Source organism: Mus pahari, chromosome 9, assembly GCF_900095145.1.
Source record: "Mus pahari chromosome 9, PAHARI_EIJ_v1.1, whole genome shotgun sequence".
NCBI classification, from domain to species: domain Eukaryota; kingdom Metazoa; phylum Chordata; class Mammalia; order Rodentia; family Muridae; genus Mus; species Mus pahari.
Window position 1 is genome coordinate 15,480,885 of NC_034598.1, and position 22,567 is coordinate 15,503,451.

General features: G+C 35.9%; 1 protein-coding gene across 6 annotated transcripts in view; it reads right to left on the reverse strand.

Moving 5' to 3' along the window:
- Positions 1–22,567, reverse strand: part of Grik2 (glutamate ionotropic receptor kainate type subunit 2) — a 740,066-nt gene that overhangs the window by 510,043 nt on the left and 207,456 nt on the right. The window lies entirely within an intron of this gene.

A 22,567-nucleotide genomic window follows, 5' to 3' on the forward strand; every position in this document is an offset into this window, starting at 1 on the left:
AAAAAAAAAAAAAGTCTGATGGTCTATTTGACATAACATTCAGATTCAGCACACTCCCTCATGTCTGTGTCTGTTTCTCACCCCCTTTTCATCGCCAACTCCATTTCCCACCTGTCCTGAACCCCTGATTCCCCTCGGATTGAGAGAGGCTGACTGGGGCCCCGTCCGTGGCATGAGAGATCTCAGGGATCCAGTTGAAGCTGCTGGTCTTCCTATGGGGTCACCCTCCTCCTCAGGTTCTTCCAGCATTTCCCTAATAAAACTACAAGCGTCCCCAGCTTCAATGCATTGTCTGGGTGTAAGTATATGCATCTGACTCTTTCAGCTGCTTGTTGGGCCTCTCAGAAGGCAACCATGCTAGGCTCTTGTTTGTAAGCACATCATACCAATCAGTAATAGTGTGAGGTCTTGGAGCCTCCCCTTGAGCTGCATCCCAATTTGGGCCTGTCACTGGACCTCCTTTCCTTCAGTCTATTCTCCATATTTGTCCCTGCAATTCTTTCAGACATGAACAATTCTGGGTTTTTGACTGTGGGATGGCAACTTCATCCCTCCACTTGAAGCCCTGTCTTTCTACTAGAGGTAGACTCTACAAGATCCTTCTCCCCACTGTTGGGCATATTACTTAAGGTCCCTCCCCTAGAGTCCTGAGAGTCTCTAACCTCCCAGGTCTGTAGAACTGCCCTCCATTCCTTTATTTTACTACATAATGGCAGACATCACTTTCTCAGGCTTACACTATAGTTGTTTGTTTGTTTTTTGATGATTAAACTAGTCTGATTTTCCTGATTCTGTGTGGAAGAACAGAAACTTTGCTTGTGTCTTAAACATTTTGTAAAGTTAGTTTCCTGTTTTTTTGTACTAACTGTGCAGTCAAAAATCAAACAGGCTTCCAAAGAGGTAGACAGCAAACTGAGTTTGCATCATATGGGAGAATAGAGGTTAAAAACTAACAACCTTCTGTATAACTTCTACTTGAATATTTACTGGGTCCTATAGAAATGGGCTACTTATTAACAAGTAAGCAACTCTTATGTTGTAGTAAATATCAGTAGATCAAGAAATGCTGTTAAAAATCTTGAAATATACATACCAGTTTATATAGCCCATACTCACCTGGGCTCAGTCCAAATATTGGTTGTGTTGAGAATCTATGGTCTAAACACAGATATCTGTGATGCACTTTACTCCTCACTATCATGTCTAATGTTGCTTCTGATGCTGGGTGCTTTATAAGCTAGTTTCTAAGATGTATAGTCTATCCATTTAGGCATATTTTCCATGGCTGAACTGTTCTTTGCTAGTCCATTTGTAGTTTGGCAGGGATCATTCATTCTTTGCTCAAAACTGCTGAATGGGTTGTATAAGGCACATGAAGCATCTTCATGCCGACAGTAGGCTGTTTCAGATATAATCTTTATCCTCTGTAAAGCTAGAGATGTTATACACCATTTACTCATTTCTGCTTATCTCTTATTTTTTTTTCCTGGCTGTAGTTTCTTATGTCTCATAAAACAAGTCTTGACTGAAAGTACTCTTTTATGTATTGGAGAAAACTTTAGGTCATCAAAAGTGAGTGCTGTGTAGAAGTTGCAAGAATACATCAAGTTATTACCTCCATTTACTACATTCTGGATGTCTTAGCATTTTGCTATCTCAAACTCCCTTTTGCAGAGACAGGTATTGATAGGCTAGATACTGGGCTCTTGTGTAGCATCAGTTTTCTATGTATAGAGACATATGTTTTTCAGTTATTATCCCTTTCTTCTTCCTTATTTGTATCTGCAGTAAGGAAAGAGTTATCCAGAAGAATAAAAGCATTGGATTTACCATTTTTAGCTTGAATCCTAATTGTGGAATTTGTTAGTATTTTCTTCCAACAGTTTCTTAATGTCATAAAGACATTTCATATTTGTGTAAATGAAGTCAATGTAAGAGTTGTCATAAAAACAAAAACAAAAACAAAAACACTAAGCAGACTTGACAAGCATAAAGAACTACAAGGCTTGGAGGCTCAAACAGAATTTTTTTCTTTTTAAAAAAAGCACTTTGTGGATGAGAGCTTAGTAGAGCATCTTGAGGCACTTGTTAAAAGACTGGGGCACACCAACATGGATAGACCAATAGAAATTGAGGAAGTAGTGGCGGAGAGGAGAAAAACAAACAAAAAACAAAAAACAAAGACACAAAACAAAACCACCCCCCGAGTGGCTAAAAGATACTAGCACAAAATAGGAGCTCTCCTCACCCATGGCCCCACCATTCCACACCATACAGGAGATAACAACCTTGAAAGCAGGAATACCTGACACACATACACAACACATGAATGTCTATTTTTCACTAGCCATCCAAGTGCACATGCAAGGAAGAACTGAAAGCAGGAAGCATGCATAGGGTTAGCCTGAATGGCTAAGACCGAAAGCTCAAGCGACAGCTCATGCTGTTGATGGTGTAGTGAAAGTGAAACACTCCTTCATTGCTGTTGGGACGCAAACTTGTATAACCATTCTGGAATTTAATCTGCTAGTTTCTTAGAAAATTGGAAATAGTTCTACTTCAAGGTTCAGCTATATCACTCCTGGGCATATACTCAAAAGATGCTCTGCCATACTACAAGGACACATGTTCTACTATGTTCATAGCAACTTTACTTGTAATATCCAGAAACTGGAAACAATGCATATATCACTCAATTGAACAATGGAAAGAAAAAATGTGGTTCATTGGAATACTATTCACCTCTTGAAAACAAGGGTCTCATGAATTTGCAGACAAATAGACGGAACTAGAAATGTCACCCTGATTGAGTCAAAGGATATACATGGTATATACTCACTGATAAGTGGATATTAGCCATAAAGTCTTGAATACCCATGATATACCCCACAGATCTAAAGAAGTTAAACAAGAAAGAAGTCCCAAGTGTTGATGCTTAAAATATACTTAGAAAGGGGGGAAAATAGCTATAGGAGGCAGATGGAGTGAGGACAGTGGGTGGGAGAGAGAGAGGGAAAGGGATTTGTGGAGGGGTAAAGGCGAGTGTGCAGAGAGGCATGAGAATGAATGGACATCTGTAGCAGCCAAGGGTGGCAGTGTGAGAGGAATCTCTAGGACATTCCAAAGACCTGAGATGGAGGAGGCCCTCGGCAGTCAATTTGGGTGACTTAGCCATTAAGGCTAACAGTAGGGACTAGGAAGCAGAAAAGGCCAACTCCTGTAGAGGATACCAATCCACTCACAAAATTTTTGACCCAAAATCTGTCCTGTCTAAAGAAATTCAGAGGAAAAAAAAATGGAACAGAGACTGAAGGAATGGCCAACCAATAATTGGCACAATTTGAAACCCATCGCATTGGCAAACACCAGTTCCTGACATTTTTAATGATACTCTGTTAGGCTTGCAGACAGGAGGCTAGCATAATTGTCCTCTGAGAGCCTCTCCCCAGAAGGTAACTGAAACAGAGGCAGAAACCCACAGTCAAACACTAGTCAGAAGGAGGTCAGGGACTCTTATGGAAAAGTTGAGGAAAGGACCGAAGATCATGAAACAGATGAAAACCCTACAGGAGGACCAACAGAGTCAAATATCCAGGACCTCTGGGAGCTCTCAGAGACTGAGCCACCAACCAAAAACCACACACAGGCTTAAATAAAGCCCTAGGCACATATGTAGTAGATGTGCATCTGCAACTGGAGAGAAGGCTTTCCCTAAAGCCTGACTGTGGTACCCATTCTCCAGCAAGGCTGCCTTGATTGGCCTGAGGGGGGGGGGTTGAGTGCCTATCCTGGTATAGACTAGGTGTGCCAGTGTGGGAGGGTTAACCCACCCTCTCAGAAGAGAAACGGAGAGGGGATGGGAGGACAGTCTCTGTGAGGGAGAACTGAGAAAGAGGGCAAAGTTTGAATTAAAAAATATAGTTACCATAGGAAGGTAAAACAAACATATATTAACTGCTGATATTACAGCAGGGCCATAGCCATTTTATTATGTTTTGCTTTGACCATGATTGCCATCTATCTTTCATGGATTATCTCTTTCATCCCATATTTTTTGAATAATTTCTTTTCTAAAATATATTTTATCTTTCTGCCTTTCTATCTAATCTTGGTGGAAACTTTATATAGATTTTAATTTGTAAAGCATTACAAAGTAGATTTGTTTCTCTGTCTTATGTTTTTGAGCAACGAATTTCATATGAGAACACTCCTCCATTGCTGGTGGGGTAGCAAACTGGAAAGCAATCACTCTGTAAACCAATCTGGAGGTCCCTCAGAAAATTAGAAATAGATTGAACTGAAGTTTCAGCTATACCACTCCAGGGTATATACCCAAAAGATCCCCTACCATGTCACAAAGGCACATATTTCACTATGTTTATAGCAGCCTTATTTATGATAGCCAGAAGCAGGACACAACACAGATGCCCCACGACAGAAGCATGGATGCAGAAAATTTGGTTCATTTACACACTCAAATAATACTCAGCTAGTAAGAACAAGAGCATCATAAGTTTTGCAGGCACATGGATAAAACTTGAAAATGTTTTCCTGATTAAGGTAACTCAGACTCAAAAGAACATGCATGGTATGTACTTACTAATAAGTGGATATTAGCCACAAAACAAAAACAAAAACAAAAACAAAAACAAAACAAACAAAAACCAAAACAAAACAAACAAAAACCTTACAGAATAACAAGGGTAAAATCCACAGAACTCACGAAGGTTAGGAAGCAAAAGGGCCCAAGTGATGATGCCTCAATCCCATGTGGGAGTGAGAAGAAAGGAATCACATGGGGCAGAGGGAGTGAGGGAGTTGGGAGGGGGAGGGGACAGGAAGGGGAAAAGTGGAACATGATTAGGTATTGGGAGGAGAAACAGGACTAAAGCGCCAAGGGCCAGCAAAAACAATGGAAACAGGCAAACTCGAGAAGTAGGAGGTGGTAGAACTCCCTAGAATGTACCAGAGATCTAGGAGGTGAAAGACTCTTAGGAATCAAAGGGAGGGACCTTAGATGAAATGTAATCTAGTGGGGAGAGGGAACTTCCATTTTCCACCTCCAGTAGAAATACATTACATCAAGTAGAGGAAAGGGGTTGTCATCCCACAGTCATATCTGACTCAGAATTGTTCCTGTCTGAAAGAACTTCAGGTACAAAAAGGAAGAAGAGACTGAGGAAAAGAAGGTCCAGTGACAGGCCCAAGTTAGGATCCAGCTCAAGGGGAGGCTCAAAGGCCTGACACTACTACTGGTGCTATGGTGTGTTTACAGACAGGACTGTAGCATGGCTGCCCTCCAAGAGGCCCAACAAGCAGCTGAAAAAGTCAGATGCAGATACTTAAACCCAACCAATGGACAGAAGCCAACATTTCTGTGGTTGAAGTTGGGAAAAGTTGGAAGAACCTGAGGAGGAGGGCAACCTTATAGGAAGACCAGTTGTCTCAACCAACCTTGACCCCAAAGATCTCTCAGACACTAAGCTATCAACCAGGCAGCATACAGCTAGGAGATATGAGGCCCCCACACATATACAGCAGAGGACTGCCTGATCTGGCCTCAGTGAGAGATGATGAACCTAACCCTTGAGTGACTTGAGGGCCCAGAGAGCAGGAAAGTCTAGTGGGGTGGGAGTAGGGACACCTTCTTGGAGATGGGGAGGATGTATTGTATGAGGAACAGTTAGAAGGCAGACTGGGAGGGGGATAATTACTGGAGTGTAAAAAAATGATTAAATGATAATAATTAATAATAATAATAAATATTTGAAAAAGAACAACAAAAAAGAAAATCATATGGAATTAACTAGATTCAGGGGATAAAACAATGCATTTCTGTTCTATGTCTGAGAACAGAAAGAACCAGATTTTGCAAAAAATACCAATAATCACAAGTGTAATGACTAAGAAATTATTTCTATACATGGTTGAAGATAATGATGAAAATATTTTGAACGTTTGTCCATCTCTAAACTAACAACCTGACACAAAGACTAAAACATTTAAATTATTAATATCACTGAAGACAATGATTCACTGATAATTATATAAAATACAAAAATCAAATATAAAGATAATAATCAATTATATAAGATGAATAATGTCTAATTTAGTAGAGAGATGAAGAAAAGAAAAACAGGAATGAGGAAAATTAAAGAATGAAATGGGAAGGCAGGAGGAAAAATAGGGTATTGTTTAATAGTAAAGAAAACCAGTCTGCCCATGACCTCTGCTTAGCCCTCAACTTGTGTGAATGAGGTTTGCTCTTTGCAGTAGTCTCTGGCTTTGGTCAACAGTACAAAAGCTAAGGTATGGAGAGTGTTAGAATTATCTTTGCATTTCTATATCTTAATACATCGTGTGTGATTGTTGTTGAGTGTAGACATTTTTTAACATTCATACAAGCATAACAGTATCTTGATCAAATCCATCAAATATTCTCTTTAACTACTCTATATCATTTTACTACTTTCCCTTCTAACTTCTAGCTTTCTCGTTTGATTTATTTATGTTTTAAAATACACTGTTATCTGTATGTACATCAGTTGGGGGGGCATCTAGGTGACTGTGGGGTATCCTCTTGCTGTCTGTATCTTTGAAGAAAATGAATTCCCTCTCCACCAGCATCCATCAACTGCTAACAACTCCTATGATAGGGTGGAACTTTAGGAGACCCTTCCTCATCCACTCCAGTAATTTAGTTGGTTTGCTCTTGTGAAACTGCTGTGCATAAGTCCCAGCGATGTGAACTGTGTTATCCTATCCAGCAAAATCTATTTAGATGTAGACATCTACTTTCTCTGGCTCCTATATTCTTTCTTCCCCCTCTTTCATGATAATCCGTAAATTTTGGGGAAGAGGAGGAAAAATGTAGATAACTAGTTTAGATATGAGCACTCTACAGTTTCTTATTGTCTAAATGTCGAAAATATACTTATTAAAGTATGCTTTGACATTGCATTGAAGGAGTGATCCTTAATTGGGTTTCCAGTAGTATTTCATGGTATTTTGTAAAATTGGCATCATTTGTCATTTTTGTTTTCTTGGTATGCCAGTTATTTAGCTCTGTGACCTTTGGCCATATTTTGAGAAAGATAAATAGAGTTTGTCCTTTATTATTGTATAATTAATAGAGTAATTAAGATGCTGTGTTCATATTTCAAGTGCAGACTTAATTTTCTTTTTAATGTCAACCCAATTAGCAGAACTGGATAAAAAGTTCACTGTGAAGATGGAAAGGAAGGTTTTTTAAAACTGCTTGATTAACCAGCCAGGAACACTATAATCACAATTAGCATTGTGGAAAAATTATTTGGAAATTAAATAAAATCTACATGTAATATTTTACAAAATAGTTATGAATGATTAATTCAATATATAGGAGTTCTAAGTCTTCTGAATTTTTATTTGATAATTTCTGATGCACATAAGCTGAATAATCTTTCTTCACACTTAAAATTAGTACAAAATTATTGTACATTTATTTTTTGGGCATGAAGCATGACAAGCAGAAGTTACATAAAAACATTTGTCAGTCAGTTCTTTCCTTCTTCCACATAATTTCTGGGTGTTGAACTCATGGTGTAAGTTATGTCAGCAAGTGTTTTTACCTATTGAACTATATCATGTAACCCATGGACACTATTTTAAATAGTTCAAAGACATGAGTATTTAACAGAATTGAAGCCATTTAGTAAGGAAGTTTAGATGATCAAAATAAGTATTTTATAAAGCTGATAATTTTGCCAATGTCAAGTCATTGTAAAACAACCAATCAAATCTTATCTAAAATTCATAGTTTCATTAACTAATGATACCCGTGTGTAGTAGATTAACAGTGATATTTTAATATTAATTATTTAAAAAATGTGAAATGTTTGTATTTGTCAAGATCATATAGATCAAAAATTATTAACTTATGGTTACTCAATGACCTATGACCTTAAAATGTTACTGTACAACACCTCTTGCGTGTCACATTACAAACTACATTTAAAGTGTTTAAATTAACTTTTCTTAATGGTTTTAGTACAGGCTAAAATATGAAAAATATGAGAAAAATCTAACCACTTTACTAATCATAGTAATATAGCAAGTCATGGTATATCTTAAAGATCAAGGACTGATACAGATCCAGATAATTTTTTTAGAAGAGCATGCTTTAGTATTTTGTTTAAAATATTTTAGGATTCTTTAAACTTTCACCATCATTGCTCTGACCAAAAATGAATAATCTGGGGAAATAAAGGCCAGGAATTATATGCTTCCATGAAGACACTTACAATACCATTATCACATTTTATTGACTAAAGATGTTTACTTATAATTAAATTTATACATTGAACAGCTGTAATACAATATAGTTCAAAATCGGAGAAATTCGGGTATTTAGAAACATCAGCAATGCTTACTGCTGTTTAAATACTATTATTAATGTTTCTTACTGAAAATGAAAACTCTTATATATGCTTAGCCCCACAGTCACTAATTTAAAAGGGTTGAATGAAAAAACTCTTGTTTTAACATTAGCTCAGATAATTCCATTCAGTGGCACCAATTAAATTTAAGAATCAGAGGTTTGGATTGTAATTTCATTATATATTAAATAATACATTTTATTTTATCAAAATGATTATTGTTAGGCTTGGAGAAGTACAATTATATGTGAATAGTAAAATAAGGTCTTGAATTGTGATGCTGCAACACAAAGTGGTGACTGTTGGACTTTGTATTTTTATTCACATCTACTAATCAGGATTTTGTTTATAAAGTAATAGATTTTTAATGTACTTAATGGATTCACATGTAAATTATTTCACGTGTTTTTCTTTCTGTTATTCTTATTACTGAAATTCTATGTTATGCCTTGTGAAGTGGCTCAGCAGGTAAACTTGCCACAAAGCTTGATTTCATTCCCAAAAATCTGTATGTTCAAAAGAGATAACCAACTTCAACAAATTGTCCTTTGACTGCAAACATGAGTTGTAACTCTTCCACAAAGAAATAGACAGCATACTGGGTGCTCACTAATTTATCTCTACAACAAAATAACGTAATAAACTAATAAACCTCTGCAACTAAAGACCAAAATCAAAATCAAAATACAAATCAATTAAACTAAGTGTCATTGATATCCATAGGTATTTCCCAGAAGATAAACAAATGTCCAGTACATATAAGAAAAACTTAAACATCATCAGTTATTACATGTAAATGCAAATCAAGACTATGATGAGATCTCATATTACCCCAGGCACTACTATAAATACTAATATGGTGAAAGCAAAGAAAGGAAAACTTTTATATACAGTTAATGAGAATGTAAATTGATATATCCACTAAGAAAACCAATGTGGAATTTTCACAACAGTCTAAATATAGGGCTATAAAAGCTGTGAGTTATATCATTGTCCTACAGTCTCAGCACTTGGTAGGATGAGAGAGAACAAACTTTCCAAGTCATCCTAAACTGGCATAGCAAGATGCTATATCAAGTACATACATAATATATGTATAAAATAACAATTAATTAAAAATAGGCCAAAATTAGATAGAGAGCAAGTATATGGGAGGATTAAAATGAAGAAAGGGAGAGGAGAAATATAATATCAAAAACATAGCAAAACTGTGAAAAAAATAAAGACTACTATGTAATCTAACAATATTACTACTGGGTATTTGTCAAATAGATAACTGAACCTGAACTGCCATGCTTAGAATTCTGTACTATTCACAACAGCCCAAGTATGAATGAAGCCAAGTATGAATGAACCCTAAATGTATATCAGTAGCAAAGAAAATGTGATGCTGAGGTAGTGACAGCATGTACAGTGTCTCTGCAAGCTCAAGCAGACAAAATCCTATCCTCGGCTGAGGACCAATTAGTAATTCATTGCTTACAGAGGAGATGGTGACATGGCTTAGAACATCTGGACAATATCTACTGGACTCAGTGGGTGTTTTCAAATCAGAAGGCATGGTGTTTGATAAAAATGAAATGAGAAGAGGGATCTTCAAGGAGGTGGAGATGGAAGTTAGTATGATCAAATTTCCATGTGTGAGAGATCTCGGGGTTCCAGGTTAATTGAGACTGCTGGTTCTCTTACATAGTTGTCCTCCTCCTTAGCTTCTCCCAGCTTTTTCCTAATTCAACCACAGGGGTGAACAGCTTCTGTCCTTTGGTTGGGTGTAAATATCTGCATCTGACTCTTTCAGCTGCTTGTTGGGTCTTTGGAAGGGCAGTCATAGTTGGTCCCGTTTTGTGAGTGCTCCATAACCTTGTAATAGTGTCAGGCCTAAGGACCTCACCTTGAGTTGGTATCCACTTTGGGCCTCTTGCTGGACCATCTTTTCCTCAGGTTCCTCTCCATTTCCATCCATGCAGCTCTTTCAGACAATAATAATTCTGGACAGAGCTTTGACTGAGAGGTGACAACCCCATCTCTCACTTAATGCCCTGTTTTTCTGCTGGAAGTAGGATCTACAAGTTCCCTTTCCCTACTGTTGAACATTTCATTTAAGGTCCCTTACTTTGAGTCCTGAGAGTCTCTCACCTCCTGAAGAGGAAGGCATCCCTGTAGGAGGACCAGCAGACTCAATTAATCTGGACCACTGTGATCTCTCATACACTGGATCACCACCAACCAGGCAGCATACCCTAGCTGAGATGAGGCCCCCAACACATATACAGCAGAGAAATAATAGGCCTGGGTTCAGTCAGAGAAGATGCACCTAACCCTCAAGAGACTGGAAGCCCCAAGGATTTTAGAGGTTGGGTGGGTGGTGGGTTGTGGATGGTGGGGAGATTTTCATGGAGACAGCGGTAGGGAAGAGGTATGGGATATGGATCAGTCAGGGGGTGGACTGGGGAGGGGGAAAATAAAATCTGGAGTAAAAAATAAATAAATAAATAAATAAATAAATAAATAAATAAAAGTTTAACAAAAAAATTTCAATGCATGAAGTTCTCAAAATATAAAGGTCTTAACATGTATTCATGTAATTGCATCATTTTTATCTTTGTATGTGTATAAGAATAGAAAACCAGATGAACAAACTCCTGTCATCTGTGATACAGGCAAGTCTACAGTTCATATAAACAAAGCCAAGAATTTAGAGCCAAGTAACACATGGCCTCACTAATGTGTAGATGTTAAGAAAGTTTCTCTCATAAAAAAAGAGACTGACATGGTAGTTGTCAGAAACCTAGAGTGTTGGATGGGACATCTGGTGGTTCTCAGAAGTCAAGATTAGGGGATGGGAACAGATGGTGACTGTCAGAAACAAAGATTGGGGGACAAAAATGAGATGAGTTAGCTTACCATAAAAAATGACTTCTAATGCTCTGAATAGCATTGTATGGTGACAAGTTGGCATGAATTTACTGTAATTTGTTGTAAAATAGTTGAAAAGGAAATTAGTTGAATATATTTATATAAAATGAAACATGTTTGAGATCCAAGATATGCTAGTATTCTCAAGTATAAGTATATTATTGTATGTTAGAAATTTTAAATATTTTTGGAGAACTCTGGAATAATGATTGACAATTAACCCATTCTTAGTTTTCTAACTATTTGGTCTTCTCCAAATCTCCTATTATTAGCAATTATATTTTCTACTATATATAATAAGATAAAATTTTACACAAAGAATACTCCAAAATAAAAAATAATGACTATTTCAAAAGAACAAATGTTAACCATGTTTTTCAGTTTGATTCATCTCTTTTATTAAAACTTATGATATACAATCCATTAATTTATGCCCATATACTCAATATATTACTGAATACATCTTATAGAGATGGATGTTTTATTTTCATCATTATTTGAAAACATACTCAAGAAAATAAACTATTAAGTTCTTAGGATGAGATGTGTGAGGTATTATCATTACTGTGCCACCAAAATAATAATATACTTTTACTTTTTACACTTAGTTATATTTAAAGAAATACCAAAATAATAAAGCAATCAAAACATATCAAATCATATATCTGTAGCTTGTCTTTTGCTACTTTGTGGGTTCTTCTTTCTTTTACTCTTCTCCACCAATGTTTCTCTACCCATTTAGCCACCTAGCACTAGATAGGAGAAAGGAAAAAAAAAGACAGAGAAAAGGAAAAAGATCCCTGAACAAAGTCAAGGGTTTGAAAGGAGGATACATCATTGTTAGACTACTTTCTGTTGGTCAGGAACATCAGCTTCCTTACAACAAGTTTGATCTTCACTGTCAGGATATCTAATTTTTTTCTTGTTGTTGTTTCTTCTTTGCACATGACTACTTAACAATCTGAGACCAACCACAGCCAACCATGACCAATCACATTCAACATCAAACAACAACAACCAACCAACTAACAACCCACCCCATTTCAAAGCTCTACCATTCATATACCTTCTGCAAAGTTCCCAGAATTCCAAATGTTACACAATTACAAACTATCTGCAGCTGGCAAAATCATGCCCCTGCTAGAACATGAAGTAAGTCAGAGTCAGCTATGGTGGAAATTTGATGCAGCCCCATATCCCATAACTGGGATTAAAACTATTTCTCTGTTTTTTTTAAAGAAACAAAAATTCCAAAATTGACACTATACATATCTATCAGATAACATCAATGAAATGATTTTGAAGCTTCCTCGCGCAGCAGATTGAAGCAGGTGCAGATATCTACAAGTAGATTTTATGCAGACATTGAGCCTGAATTGAAAGTGTGCATTGGGCCCATCCTGTCAGAACTCAGAAGAGGAGGACAAATTGTAAGTGTCAGAAGGGATGGAGACACAAGGAGAACATGGTCCACAAAATCAACTAAGCAGGGTTCATATGGGTTCACAGAGATTGAAGTAGCAAGCATAGAGCTGGTGTGGATCTGCATCAGGTTCTGTTGTATGTTATGTCTGTTAGTTTGGTAGTTTTGTGAGTCTCCTAACAGTGTGAATGGGAGTGTCTCTGACTCTTTTGCCTGCTCTTGGCACTCTTTCCTTCCTATTTGATTGCCTTGTCCAGCCTTTATATGAGGGCTTTTGTCATGTTTCATTGTAGTTTGCTTTGTTGTGTTTGGTTTTTCTCTTGGAGGCCTCCTCTTTTCTGAAGGGAAACTGAGGGAAGTGGATCAGGAGAGAGTAGAAAGGGTGAGAAGGAGGGTAAAACTGTAGTTGTGATGGATTATATTAGAGAAGAGTCTAATTTCAATTGTTAGAAAGTAATGCATATCACAAAATAGCCCACAGAAATCCATGTTTCCACAAAGTTCTCCTAAGTAAAGACTTCTTCATCTAAAAGCTCTGTTCTCTTTCTTCCTCAGCTATGTTTTGCTGCCTCCTATTCTGAAGCTTCTCCTTTCAAACAACCTTAAGTTTATTCTAAAATAAACATCCCAAGTTTCCTTGTGTCTCATGTTCTCCTTTCATTTTCTATGTGCCTCTGTTACTTTCCTATTCATTACAGCATTTATCATTATCACAGTGGGTATTGTAGAATATGCATATCATATATTCCACAGTCTAACATATATAGATATATGTACATGTTAGAACCTAGACTCCATGTGGTAGATGTGTGTAGATGATTTCAATAAGTATGGCCCCCATAGATTCATGTGCTTGGTTCCCCAAAAGTGGCATTACTAGTAGGTGTAACCAGCCGGAGGAAGTGTATCACCGTGGAGGCAGGCTTTGAGGTATCCTATGCTCAAGCTATACCCAGTGTAGCACATAGTCCCCTTCTGTGATTTTCTGACCAAGATGTTGGATTCTCTGCTCCTTCTCTTCCATCATGTGTGCCAACATGCTGCCTTGCTTTCCATCACAGCAATAATGGACTAAACTTCTGAAACTGTAGGCCAGCACAATTAAATGTTTTCTCTTATTTGAGTTACTGTAGTCATGGTATCTTTTCTCAGTAGTAGAAATCCTAACTATTACAGGCTTTTGTTTTGTTTTGTTTTGTTTTAGTCTCCTAGGTTGAAAACAATGCTGATACAAAGAGGACAATTTATAATTTTTAGTGAGGTAAGCAAAAATAAAACTAACAAATTATAACATAATTACAACATAACCAGAACTTAAAGCCTGAGAAATAGATATGACCTTATATCTGCTCTATGTTATATGACTGTGAAAACTAAACTGTGTTCACTAGTATCTCTGTTTGATATATACTGTGAACATGCCACTCACCATGAACACATCTATAGGAGTAATGGAATATTACTACACAAGATTATTGTGGAGGGAATTATAAAATTAAAAAGTAGGTAAGAAGATAGGAAAAAACTATTGAAAGGAAAGAAAAATCATGCACACAAAAGTGAATGAGAGAAAAGAACCACTGCGGTTCATGAAGGACAATTATTTCAAAGAATGTCACAATGCAGTGTTGAGAGCAAGAATACCAGAGAAGCAATAGTAAGGGTGGAAATGATAAAAGCTAGAAAAGTTATGCTGCAGAACACATTTCTAAAAATAAATGAAAAAATAAATAAAATGAATAAAAACTTGGCATACATATGCATTGAGTTGGAGAGTAACATCAGTTGGTAGGCAGAGATGACTCAAGTGCTCAGTGATAAGATCATCAACCACAACAGGCAACAGGAATGAAAAAAGAAGCATTTCTAAAAACAATCAGAGGCAATAGAGAAGACATAGGGTTTAATGTTGAACAGTTAGCACTGAAGTGATAAGCATCAGGCTGAGACAACTTGATGAATAGGGAAATTCAAGGAAGATACAAATTTTGTGGTGTCGAAAGAGTAGGTTTATATGTTGGCTTACACATGTCTGTGGATTATTGGTAAACTGAGAACTACCTGCTTGAAGTTTGTCATTAGAGATAGCATTGTAAGTCTGTAGCATTTGGAGACGGAAGGAGGTAAAGTTTACATGAGTTGTTTTATGGAGAGAAAGGAATCAAGTGATACATCAGTAATACTTTAAACAAACCCTTGAACAATATGGGCAATCAAAGAATAGATGATAAGAGGCTTAAGAGAATGAGAATGTTTTCTTTCTCATCAAGGCACAGCATTAAAGACTGAGGACTTCACTCTGAGCTATCTGATCCTATCATCATGGCTGAGACAATACACCAGTTACCTTCAAGACTGAGTAGATGAAAATGTCACTATTTGAGTAACTGAAGTCACTAGTATGTCATAGTTCTTGGGTGTGACACAGTCTACTCTTGAAACAAGTCTATCATGATGTAGAAACAAACAAGTAAAACCAACTATAGCAAGAATACCATGTCCTACACGGGTCATCCCCACTTCATTACTGATGCCATCTCCCCACATAAGCTTTTTCCACTCAAAATTCTGGTCTAGAAGCTATGGCTCTTGGATCTCACCTTGGAGCCAAGCTTTGTAGGTCATAGGGGGCATATATTAAGTATGGACTTTACTTCTGTCCACCAACAGACTGTTTATGGATCCCAAGACAAAACTATAAAGCTATGGAATACTCTAAATGTAAATTCAGGATCAAAGTAACTTGGAAGAGCTACCCAACACCAGCAAATTTATCATCATTACTAGTGACTGAGATAAGTTGTTGAAGATACAGGTTTGTACTAACAATATTAGCCACAAAACTGTCTGAACAGTGGGAATCTTTCTGGAGGATCTCCATGGAGGAGATACATAGAGGATCTCTCTATGCTTCTGAGTGGTCAGGCTTTGCTTGGGATTTTAATGATGACACATTTATATACTAGATGGTAAGAGTGTGATCCAGGATCTGTGCTACAGTCCTAAGTGATATTGGGTGTCTTCTGTTGTAAGATTCAACCACAAAACTTGTACTTGGCGGGAAAGGGCTCTTTACATGAATATGATGGCAAAGCCACCCCATTGCTCTTCTCTGGCCTTGTCTGCTGATGACTAAACTATTTGCTATATAAACAACATGATGTGTATGTAGCAGGTGACCAGAAACCCAGTAGAAGCCAGGCAGTGATGGTGCATGCCTTTAAACCCAGCACTTGGGAGGCAGAGGAAGACAGATTTCTGAGATCGAGGTCAGCCTGGTCTACAGAGTGAGTTTCAGGACAACCAGGACTACACGGAGAAACACTGTCTCGGGAAAAAAAAATAAAGAAACCCAGTAAAGTTTATATTAGAGTTTTAGTAATAAAATTGCTGTTCTGAGAAAATAGACAAAAAGAGCATGATAATGTAAGTGGTATTAATTATAGAAAATAAGGAGGAGAGGGTGATGGCATCTAGAAAACGAAAATCTTTTCAATTTTATACTTAACCATGAAATCAACCTACCAGGTAAATCAGAGAGATCATTAAAGTTTATTCCCCCCCCCGCCACTGGGCTACACAGAGAGAAAAACAAACCAGGACAAGAGGTCAGGAAAAGAAATCACCATTTATTTTTGCCTGGGTGTTTAAATTTGGGAAAGCTTTGATTTATAGAAACAGAAAATGTCTGACCACCCTCACTGAAATTATTATCCTTTATAGTATCTTTGCTTTCTACAACTAAGGTAAAAATTACCCATTACTGAGGCTTCCTATAAAACTTCTTTGTATTTCTTTAGACCAAAGTATCTTTATTATAGATAAGAGAATTTAATTGTGTCTTACAGAATGGTATATTTTAGAAAGACTGGAAAACTTAAAGAAATTTTCCTATGAATACATTTAAAATAGTACCATGTAATCAGACTCTAGGAAATAATATTAAAAGTAATTTCATGTATTTAAATTTGGGATTTAAAAAAATAAACCCAAGTTCAAATATAACCAACTGTGGAAACAGTATTATGTCAGACTATGTAATCAACTATATTCAAATAATTAGGTTTAACTTGTAACTGCTAATTGTATTTGCATTTGGAATTATAGAATACAGAAATTGTAGCTTTGTACTTAAAATGTACAACATATAATCATCTTAGACCTAAATTACCTCACTCCCTAAAATTCTTTGGTTCTTTGTTGCACAAGACAAAAAATATAGTATTATTCAAAGTTTGTATCTTCCAGGAATATATATTTTTAAATTAACTTACTCTATTGAGTGCCTTTATTTTAGTATATCCAATTTAGGTATACATTTTAGATAAGACAAAAGTCATTCTTTGACTTTGTATTTTATCAAAATCACCCTAAAAGTTCTATATCAAGAACTTAGTGCATAAATATACTCCACCCAAATTAATACAAAAATGCTGTTGTCTTTTGCTTAAGACAAAGTTTTTGTGCTCCTTTCTCACCTATGATTATATTATAATGAAGGTTCTGATGCTTTGATCAGGAATATGCATGTGAACACTGAAGATCCTGTTCCCTAATTGGTACTTGATTGATCAAAAAAGATGCCAGTGACTAATGGTTGGGTGGAAGATGTAGATCTTCCAGGTTCCTGAAGGCAGGGTAGGAGAATCAGGAGAAAGGAGGAGTTTTTACCTTGCTTTAGAGGGAAAGAGTCGCCAGTCATGTGAGATCTCAGGTGGAGTGGCCATTGGTCACTTCCCAGACAGAATATTAGAAATGCAACTAAGCTGAGGGCAGATGTAGGTTATTGAGAAAGGAAGAAAGGAAAATGCACACTAGCTGCTGGAGGCCACTAAATCATAAGGTAGGTTAAAAATGAGTTATATGTGTGTGTCTTCCATCCGTGGATGCAAGGCAACTAGGGTGATAGCTGGTAGCAAGGTCCATGCAGACCTTAAAGCAGGGGGAGTAGAAACTACATGCTACATCATAAAAATGAATTAAAACTTAAATTGCTTAGTATTAAAAATCTAAAAATAGGAACTTAAATTTCCTCCTAAACTTTGTAATTTTATATTTATTTCTTTAATTATTCTCATTCTAATTAATTATAATAGGATAATAAGAATGATCACTACTCAGAGTGGGGTGGATACATGGTATAAAGACCAGAGTTCTACTAATGAGTGATGGCCACTCACTAACAGAACTCTGATCTTTCCTATAACATGATTTTGAACATTAGAAGCTCTTGATGACCCATCTTCAATAGCCTTTTACATTAATTTTTCTTCATGATTCTTTCCCCTGATAGTGTCTCACACAGAAGTACCTGTAATTCCTAACAACCTGGATTTCTTGGGCATCCTTATATATGCATGACACCTTGTAGCTTTTTCTCCAGTGGAGACACTTTTACTTTACTATAGTCCACTAGTAAGGAAGAAATCAGATTTTCAGAATCTCCTTTGTCCTTCCCAAGGAGCTGTAAGTTTCTCTCAGGTGCCACCATACATACTTGTTTTTCTTGCCATTCTTTTAGCTTGTTGGATTAAAAATATACTGTGATTATTGAGTTTCCTTCCTGCCCTTTGCATTAGTTCTTGGAGGCAAAGTTTTAGCCATAATCTTGTAACCTCTGTCTCAGATGATTTACAAAAATGGGTCTATCTGTGATTGTTTGAAAAATAATGTTTGGTTGTAAATGGAAAAAGTGAAATGAAATTCACACTAGTTTTCTTTAGAAACAATGGAAGAAATAAGGTAAACCAAAAACTTTTCCTGAACTAATAATACTGAATAAGTATTTCAAAGTTAAACACTGAATTTTACTTTGGGCAAATTACCTAACTCATTGAAATTTAATATTTCCCCTAGGTAATTATACAATATCATATTTATGTGCTTACACTGAAATTATCAATAAGATACTTACATGAACCAAGATAGTTTAGAAGCTTGTGATAAAATGAACATCTTTATAGTCTATTCTGCTAAGAAGATGACTTTATCCAGAATAGTAGAGACAAGAAAACTAACACACAGTGACTATTATCTAGTGCTAGTAGAATAAGGTAGAAAAAACATTCCAATATGAAAAAGAGGACCAGGGAAGTCTTTCTTTGGAGCATTAAAGCCAGAGAGTCTGTTTCTGAAAAGGTACACACATAGGTATGTGTATCCCAAAATCAGGAATGGGCTAGAATTTTTGCTTTCCTGTGAACATAAAACTATGTTTAGCAGCTGAAATAAGTTTAATGCTTCCATTGTTCAAAAGTAAGTTGAATATTTAAACTCAAATATTATGAGAGATCAGAAACAAATTTATTTACAGGACTTCTTTACATATTTTGGCTGCATTTTAGACCCAAGAAGTTATTAAGTGATAAATCAAGCAGAATTTCATTAAACATAACCTAAGTGTTGAGATCACATAAAGTTAGTATCAAAAACCATGAAAGATGATGCATATTTTTTGACCTGAAAGTTAGCATTACATGGAAGACGGTAGATTTTTTTTTTTTTTTTTTTTTGAGAGCTCTAGAGGTAAAGAATTGGCAATTTGGACTTAACTGTGAACCCCAAGTAAGGAATGAATTGAGGGGGATATTTGTGTTTCTAAGGCTGCTGGTGGGTAGCATGGCCACCTAGGAAGCTGGCCTGATGAAGTGATAGCCTGCTTTCTTTGCAACTCAGAAAACTGTTTTATAAGATTGAACAAAATAACCTACGAGAGTAATGTGGACAATATCTAATGCAAGACAGCTCATCTGTAATCATTCCTATGCTCTTACTTTCTTTTCCAATGTTTTCCCATAATTTAGCCACAAGACTGGGACAAAATCCTAGATTTCTGCTTACCATCCCAGAGTTCTTTGTTAATGGACTGCTGATCTATAAACAAAGATGAAACTCAGGAATTTTAAAACAGATATTCACAACTTATCCTGGAATTGCTTACAAGCTGACAGCTATCCAATTTATTTTCAGTTTATATTTAAAATGAATCATATGTTCCAAAATGACTGACAGAAACAGCTTTCTTTCTGAAACCAAATCATTTCCATCATTTTTGGATACCATTCAGAGAAATAACAGACTTTTTTGGTGTATAAAAGCATTCATCCAGGACAACAACAAATGCTAATTATCATAACAAATAAATAGCTCCTGATAACATGATTTTAAGAAGTTCTCTGTGTCCAGAAATACATTTCATCTAACATCCATCTGTTAGGGTATGCAAGCAAGAAGTGGATGAAATTATCATGTATCAAACTGGACAACACAATAAAGTAAAACTGAATATAAATGGGATAGCATATGTATTAAGTAAGTCTGGAAAAGGTAAGATGTAAATAAAAATGGCACATGTCTCTCCTTCAGAAAGCAATTGATACATGTGTCCACAGTCACGTCAAAGCTATTTAACTTGACTAGCATGAGTATAGGGGCCATTTTCAGTCCACAGTCCTTGTTATAACTGCACTTTTCCCACAACTTCAAATTGTAATCTACCCTATTTGGGCAATTCACATTAAGAAAAATAATCTAGCATCAGTGATAATTTGAGATATCAAATTACATGCAACAAAATTTTATGTACTCAAGAATGTATTTCAAAAAGATTTTACTGTTTACCCACAAGTCATTTTTTTATCTGAACCAATTAAAACCAAGTTCTCAAAAGTAAAAAGTTAAACTTCTAAAAGATACAAATGTTCAGTTATCAATGTAATTTGCTAATTAAAAATAATACAAGATTGTGAATAATCAAGTGTCCATAAATGTGGTTTGGAAGCACAAAGTTAGGGCCATTGTCCTCTCTACTAGCATATGATCCCACTATAAAAACCAATGCTAACCAGCAGGTGCCTAATCAATATATATTGACTTAAATGTTGCATAAACTCGAAAATCCATATTCTATAATTGCTTAATCTTTAAGCTTTAGATATGCTTATTGTGTAAATTTGTAATTTGTTTAGTATCAATATGTATATATATATTATATACAAAATCAAATAATTCTGAAATGTTTATATAACTTTCAAAATAAAAAAAAAGATAAAGTTTCTTATTTTAGGGAAAATAGGTGCATATTGAGACAAGGTTTCACTTTGTCTCACAGACTAGCCTTGAACTTGCTATGTAGGCCAGGCTGGCCTCAAAGTACTGGTAATCTTACTGATACACATTCTTGAATATAGCAAAGAGATATTACCATGCCTAGGTATAAAGCTTATTTTTTAAATTAAATTATTTATTTATTTATTTTACACTCCATATTTTATTCCTCCCCCTGCAACCACCCTCTAACTGTTTTACATCCCATACCACCTCCCCACTCCTCTGTCTCCATGAGGATGTCCCAAACCCCAAACCCCAAACCCCAAACCCCAAACCCCACTCCACCTGACCTCTAAACTTCCTGGGGCTTCCAGTCTCTAGAAAGTTAGGTGCATCATCTCTGATTGAACATAGACCCAGCAGTCCTCTGCTGTGTATGTGTTGGGGGCCTCCTATCAGCTGGTATCCTGTTTGGTGGTCCAGTGTTGAAAGATCTCGGGGTCCAGATTAGCTGAGACTGCTGTTCCTTCTACAAGGTCGCCTTCTTCCTCAACTTCTTTCAGCCTTTCCCCAATTCAACCACAGGGGTCAGAAGCTTCTGTCCATCGGTTGGGGGCAAATATCTGCATGTGACTATTTTATCTGCTTGTTGGGTTTTACAGAGAATTTGAATTGTTTTTAATAATTGTTTTAATAATTTGAAGTCAAGGTCTCCACAAGTGTATTGATGTAAATATATATATATATATATATATATATATATATATATATATATTTGCACTGGTGATAGAAATATTTAGACTATTATCTATAGTTTAGAAACAAAAATTGCATGTGACTATTTGCTTTACTAATTGTGATATGAACTAGTGACAAATCCTATTGTTTGTTTACTCCATCGGGATGTGCATGCATGAATGAAGATTTTCATACAATATAGTGAAGAAACATGGTATGTCTATTCATACTTCTATCTTTTGCCAATTCCTTTTTAATTATAAACAGTGTGAAAATAATGAATATTTGAGCATGCATAGAGCATGCAATCATATATAAGTATATATAAATGTATATACATATGTAAATAAGTATGTATGCTCTTTGGATAACATATGCTCCAATTTTATTGAGAGAATAGAGACATGACCAGATACATATCCTATATTTGTGTATATAACCATCTATTGACATAAATACAGGTAGATTAATTTGTATCTGAAGATTCCCTGGGTATTACATATTATGCAAACTCAGGAAAGCTGTTAAGACACAGCTTTCTAGAAGGATTTTACTAATTATATAAAGAAATGATTGGGGGTAAGGAAAGTCCTTGAAAAGTCTAACTAAGTTCAAAGACTCATTAAAAATACTTGTGATTTGAAACATTTTTAATTGATAAATGTAAGGGCTAAATTTATTAAAATATTTTTATATTTTCACCAATATAAATAAGATTATTAGCTTCTATTAAGGCTAGAGCTCCCTTAATTTGGTAAAAATATATTTAAAACTATTTTCATTGTTTGTAAAAGCTTGAAACTCTTTGTTCTCTTAGCATAGTTTCTATCTTACCATTTGCATTGATAATTTCATTATAAAAGGGATAAATTTCTACACAAAGTTTTGTTCACTGCCAGCATACAAAGTGATTGGGAACAAAGCATGTTCCTGCCATATTTGGAGAGAATTTAAATTCAAATGAATTTCAATCTCAATGTAAATTTGAGGGAATAGTGAAAAGGCCTAAAATAAAATGTTTTGC